The 5,636-nt window shown below is 47.6% G+C and overlaps 1 long non-coding RNA gene across 2 annotated transcripts; it reads right to left on the reverse strand.

Moving 5' to 3' along the window:
* Positions 1-2,389: 2,389 nt before the first annotated feature.
* LOC144782750 (uncharacterized) lies at positions 2,390-5,326 on the reverse strand. Of its 2 annotated transcripts, XR_013601240.1 has the most exons (4): positions 5,080-5,326; positions 4,705-4,802; positions 4,330-4,427; positions 2,390-2,558 (listed from the first exon to the last, which is right to left on the reverse strand). It is a non-coding gene; the product is annotated as an uncharacterized LOC144782750 (long non-coding RNA). The 2 variants fall into 2 exon arrangements; XR_013601241.1 differs by lacking the exon at positions 4,705-4,802.
* Between the last annotated feature and the right edge of the window lie 310 nt (positions 5,327-5,636).

The following is a 5,636-nucleotide window of genomic DNA, read 5'->3' on the forward strand; positions in this document are numbered from 1 at the left end:
GGCGCCGCCATTTTGTTTGCGTGACGTATTTCCGTTTCCGCCCGCTATGTGTAATCTCGCGCGATGAGCGCCTTGCGAATACAAGTTCGCACGAGTTCGCGAGAGAAATCGCGTGCGAACTTACTTACACGCACGTGTTCGGGCGGCCATCTTGTTTTTCATTCATTCCTATGTGTCTGGGCATGGTGTTTCTATCCTCTGTATATCTCTGCCATCCTTTGCTTGTTTTATTTTTTTTTTGATCTATTAAACTTTTTTTCTATCCCTCTTGTTTTCTAGGTCTATATTTTTGTGTTTTAGTCTACTTTTGTTTACTTTTCAACTACTTTTTTAAACTTTTATTTCCTTCTTTTCTACTCTTATTCTTTTTCATTTTGTCTCCTTACCTGCCCAGAACATGGTGAAGACAGCAGTCAAGCTGCCCAAGACGGGCGCCGCAGCCCGTGCCCGGCTCCCGTGTGGCCGCTTGAGGGCGGAAATGGTGGTGCCCCGGGAGATCTTCAGTCCTGAGGAGGTGGGCTCACTGGTTTATTATGTGCAGCGCCGTCTCCCCAGGACCATTGTGGCAGGCGGCAGGATCGCTGCCGGTTACACCAACAGCCAGGAGCGACGGAAGCGGTGGGGGCAGGTGTGCCGGCCCTTTTTAACATCACGGGGGTCCAGCGCACCTATAATCAGGTGACCCACCGCTGGACCGATATCCTGGACCGGGAGCACGACCTGCTCGACCTGCTGGGAGTGGAGGTCCCCGGGCTTGGTGAGTAGTAGTAGCAATTTTTTCATCACTCGTCACTACTCTGTTTTTTCTCCTGCTCTGTGTGTTATATAATATTGCAAATGTTTGCTTTAACTTTTTTACAAAGAGCAATAATGCTGCTGATTACATTGATAGGAGAGGTAAATTAATATTTCAAAATCTTCTGTGCATTTCAGGTGCACTGCTCTCCTTCTCTGTGGCGGTGCCACTGCTTATTTGTTTTCTATTTTGTGTTCATTTATTTGGGCTGAGTAATGTATGAGTGTACTTTACAGAACTGCGTAATGCTAGACACAAAGGGGCAGATTTACAAGCCCCTTGCGCCACGTTTACGCTGCCTTACCTGACGCACAGCGACGTAAACGTGGCGCATCCCTGCGAGTCATGTACGTGATGCATCTAGGGAGATGCGCCATGTTAAGACCTGGGCCTGCGCCACAATGGGAGCGTTCCCACGCAGGGGGAGGGGGGGGTGGCGGTCAGGCAGATGTGTGCCTCGCAAAAGTGCCTGCGTGAAATCTACAAGATTTAACGCAGGCACTTCCGCGACGCTGCTACGTCAATTCTTTATGCCTGCTTGCTTGAAGCAGGCGTAAGGACTGATGCGGTATGTTGAGTATTGGGCAGCCCTGAGCATTGCAATAGTTGCATATACATATATAGCCTGTGACGCGACTCTAGAGATGCACCCCTCTTTCGTCACGAGATGCGTCACGCATCTGCCTACCCTACCAACGATGGCGCAGCTCCAGCAATGCTGCGTCAAGCCGTAAGTCTGCTTCATGCAGGCGCAGGGTTTCAGTGACGCATCATTGTCCTAAATGACTGATTGAAATTTTATATATTCCCCATAGCCACTTTTAGCATGCGTTCCTGCGCAGGAACGCCCTCCCTTGCGCTGGAACGCTCCCTTATGGCGCAGGGCTTTAGAATGGGATGCATCTCCCATATGCGTCACGTTGTTAATATACGCCACACCATGGCGCCTCTCTTGTTGTGGCGCTGCGTCACAAAAGTGACGCAAGAACGGAGCAAAAGAGCTGCAAGGGGCTTGTAAATCTGCCCCTAGAGTAGAGGCTCAGATGCAGTCCTTCCTTTGTAGCCCTCTTTTTGGCTGAAATAGTTGGTTCTTGTTCTTTCTAAATGTTTGATTTGGTTGACAAGGACATCGACACGCAGCAATCATCAATTTTTTCTGTTCTTTCTTTCATGTTGTACGTCAGGTCCGCCCAGGGGCAAGCGGACAGAAACAGTGGATGCAGTGGCTCCAAAGGAGGAGGAGGATGCAGGCCAGGGCGGCGAGTGCTCCTTTGCTGGCCCCAGTAAGTTTTCATTTAAATATAGAGGACCTATTGTTGTCCAAGCGTTCCTAATTTAATTTTTTCGAAACAGTGTTTAGATAGGAGCAAAAGCAATAATACTACTGTTGCAGGGACAATTCTCCACAAACCAAAGTATGGACACCAAAGACCAGAGTCATAATATTTCAGAGTGGTGTGTTTGGCACACTGTATAAACCTGGTAGTGTCAGCGGCATGGACTCCTCCTTGCAAAAATTACAAAACCTTTCGCTCAGTCACTCTAGTCTGGAGGACCAAAAACCGCAGAGTCTATTCAAGTTTAAAAGCTTTATTAAAAGTAAAAGTAAACACATATATTAAAATAAAGTTAGCTGGAAAAGGAAAAGTGCTTGGTGCTGAGTTGATGAGTAATGGAAGTTGGAACACATTTCTTGTGGTCGAGCCGAGCTTTCACCTGGTTTAGTTGATGTTGCTCTTGTCCGTAGAAGTCCAGCGTCTGTCTGTTCAGAGAAAAATGGTGTGTGTTAAAATTAAGCAAGCATTCATCAATTGTGACAAAAAAAGCAGCAAGACAACAGCCTTCCCTGGAAGGAGGGACATTTTTACTTTAGACTAGAGTAGACAGTCAATTATTTTTTCTGTTGTTTTCAAATTTCTTCCTTCCTAAACCAAATACTAGTGAGTGGTGTAATCTAACAGTCTTAAATATATTTTTTAGGTGGAACATCTGGTGGCGGGGCCAGCTCGGACGTGATCGTGATCGACTCCGAGTCTGAGGAGTACTCTGTGGAGGATGCGGCGCCAGCGGACAATCAGACTGTGAGGAAGCAGGCAGTGGTGGTGGCGAGTACAGGTAAGCTGGATCATGGTACTATCTGACTCTTAGATAGCATATGATGTGTATCCAGTGCTGGCCCAGTGACAAATTACAATATGGTAATTACAGCAGGCTGGGACTGACAGACAGATAGAGGCAGAGAGAGAGGAAGACAGAAGGAGAGAGAGAGAGAGGGAGGGAGCCAGAGGGAGGGTGAGGAAGGGAGACAGAGAGAGAGAGACAGCGAGGTAGAGGGAGACACAGGGAGACAGAAAGAGGGAGACAGAGAGAGAGAGAGAGAGGGGGAAACAGACATATCGCCTGGGCCTGGTGCAGATGATACGGTTGCTGGTGTGGTTAACGGCTCAGAGGAAAAGTCACTCACTTCTGCCAGATCTCTTTCATATGAAAGAGCACCAAACCATAAGCGCCCCACCTTGCCCCTCCATGCAGACGCCCATGATACTGGCCTGAATAGATTTGTACTGCGCTGGCTAGTTGCTAGTTGTACTGTGACACAACTTCCTGCTGAATCATTTTGTGTTAATCATATTTTTAAAGAGCATTCGTTACAGATTATGTCTTTCTTTCTTCATATAGTTGGTAATACTAAAACTGCAAAACCGAGCAGGAGTATGCTGGCTGTACTGGCCCGGCAACGGAGGCTGGATGCCACTGTTGCGCAATATTGCTGGCTGGTGGAAATGGAGGGGGACGACACGCACTCAAGTGCATCAAATGTTACATCTTCTGCATCCTCCTCCGTGACCCCACGTTCTGCCTGTAAGCGCAGTGCTCCAGCCAACCAGAGCCGTGCTGGAAGACGCCACCGCCGAGCAGCAAAGGCTGCACCTCCTCACAGTACTGTAAAGGCTCGCTTGCGCCGTGCACTCCGCAGAGTGTCCAACCTGGAGGCGGAGGTCAAGAAATGGGAGGAGTACAAAAAGGTGATGGAGGGCCTCCGCTTAGATCACGCCATGCTCCGGGAGGAGTACGATGCCCTGGCCCTAAGGCATGATGCCCTGGAGGCCAAAGTGAACAACCTGCATCCGTAGAGTGTCCCTTGCCCCTTTTTTATAGACTTTTGGGGGGTGGGAATTGGGAGTTGGGTTTTTTGGGGACTTTTGATGGACTATTTATTTGGGGTTAGGGAGGGTCTTGCGGGAGATTATTTTGTTAGGGATATAAATATACTTTTTCAAACTTTATCTGAGCATACCTGTTTTTTTACTACTTTTGAGCCTGGTGGGTGGTGGTTTTGCAGTAAGTTCGTTTTACTGAACACTGTCATCGTGTTGGTTCACGTGTAATAGGCCAAATGTTTTCCGAAGTAAATGCCTGTCACAGAGTTTGTTAATTCAAGAGCCCTAGGACTTTACTGCTAGTACCACTGTCACTCTCTCGCCTCTCCGAATACTCCATTATACTACCTCCCATCCAAACGCTTATCTTACCTGTAATTTGTGTTTGAGGGCTGGCTCCACCTGGAATTCACAGTGTCCTAAGGCGTTCTGCAGCAGGGCCCCAACTGGAGTTTCCCGGCGTGGATTTTCTGTAAAACAAAAGCAATCAACATTAGAAATGTGGCAGCGGTGCTCACACAACCCAAAAACCTAGAAGCCCCACAGACAGCACCCCTGAGACAGGCAAGCGAGCAATAATAACGCCTAAACGTTCATGTGTAATAGGCCAAATGTTTTCCAAAGTAAATGCCTGTCACAGACTTTGTTAATTCAAGAGCCCTAGGACTTTACTGCTAGTACCACTGTCACTCTCTCGCCTCTCCGAACACTCCATTATACTACCTCCCATCCAAACGCTTATCTTACCTGTAATTAGTATTTGAGGGCTGGCTCCACCTGGAATTCACAGTGTCCTAAGGCGTTCTGCAGCAGGGCCCCAACTGGAGTTTCCCGGCGTGGATTTTCTGCAAAACAAAAGCAATCAACATTAGAAATGTGGCAGCGGGGCTCACACAACCCAAAAACCTAGAAGCCCCACAGACAGCACCCCTGAGACAGGCAAGCGAGCAATAATAACGCCTAAACGTTCACGTGTAATAGGCCAAATGTTTTCCAAAGTAAATGCCTGTCACAGACTTTGTTAATTCAAGAGCCCTAGGACTTTACTGCTAGTACCACTGTCACTCTCTCGCCTCTCCGAACACTCCATTATACTACCTCCCATCCAAACGCTTATCTTACCTGTAATTTGTGTTTGAGGGCTGGCTCCACCTGGAACTCACAGTGTCCTAAGGCATTAGGGGACTCGTCAACGTAAGTTTCTTCATTGTGCAGAATCCAGGCATCAGCATTATGGGTAATGGATAGGGTGAGTCTGGAGGAGGAGGACTCAGGATAGACGACCAGGACTGAGTTCTTGTCAACTAACTGTTGTGAACCTGAGGAATGCTGCGGCATCAAAATCAAGACAGTTCTGTTGATGGGCTTGTTGTTTTATTGGTTGATTACAGTTTTGTTGGGAATGTGATGAAGCACTTGCTAAAGAAAGACAGACACACAGGAATAAAAGTGAATAGGGAGGACTAAATTTACAATTAATGAATGATTGACTCGTTTTCAGAACTCGCTGTCAGGGAAGCAGAACTCGTCCTCATACTCTGCTAAATCATCAGTCGGGGTTACTTCTAGTAACTGAGGAGAACTTTCCTCAGGTAGGTCGGTGTCCTCTTCTTCCTGCGTGGATTCTGGTACTCTGTAATCTGGTGGTATGAAGTGCTGGTTCATCTTTATCAAGGTGA

This window comes from Lissotriton helveticus, chromosome 9 (assembly GCF_964261635.1).
Source record: "Lissotriton helveticus chromosome 9, aLisHel1.1, whole genome shotgun sequence".
In the NCBI taxonomy this organism is placed as follows: domain Eukaryota; kingdom Metazoa; phylum Chordata; class Amphibia; order Caudata; family Salamandridae; genus Lissotriton; species Lissotriton helveticus.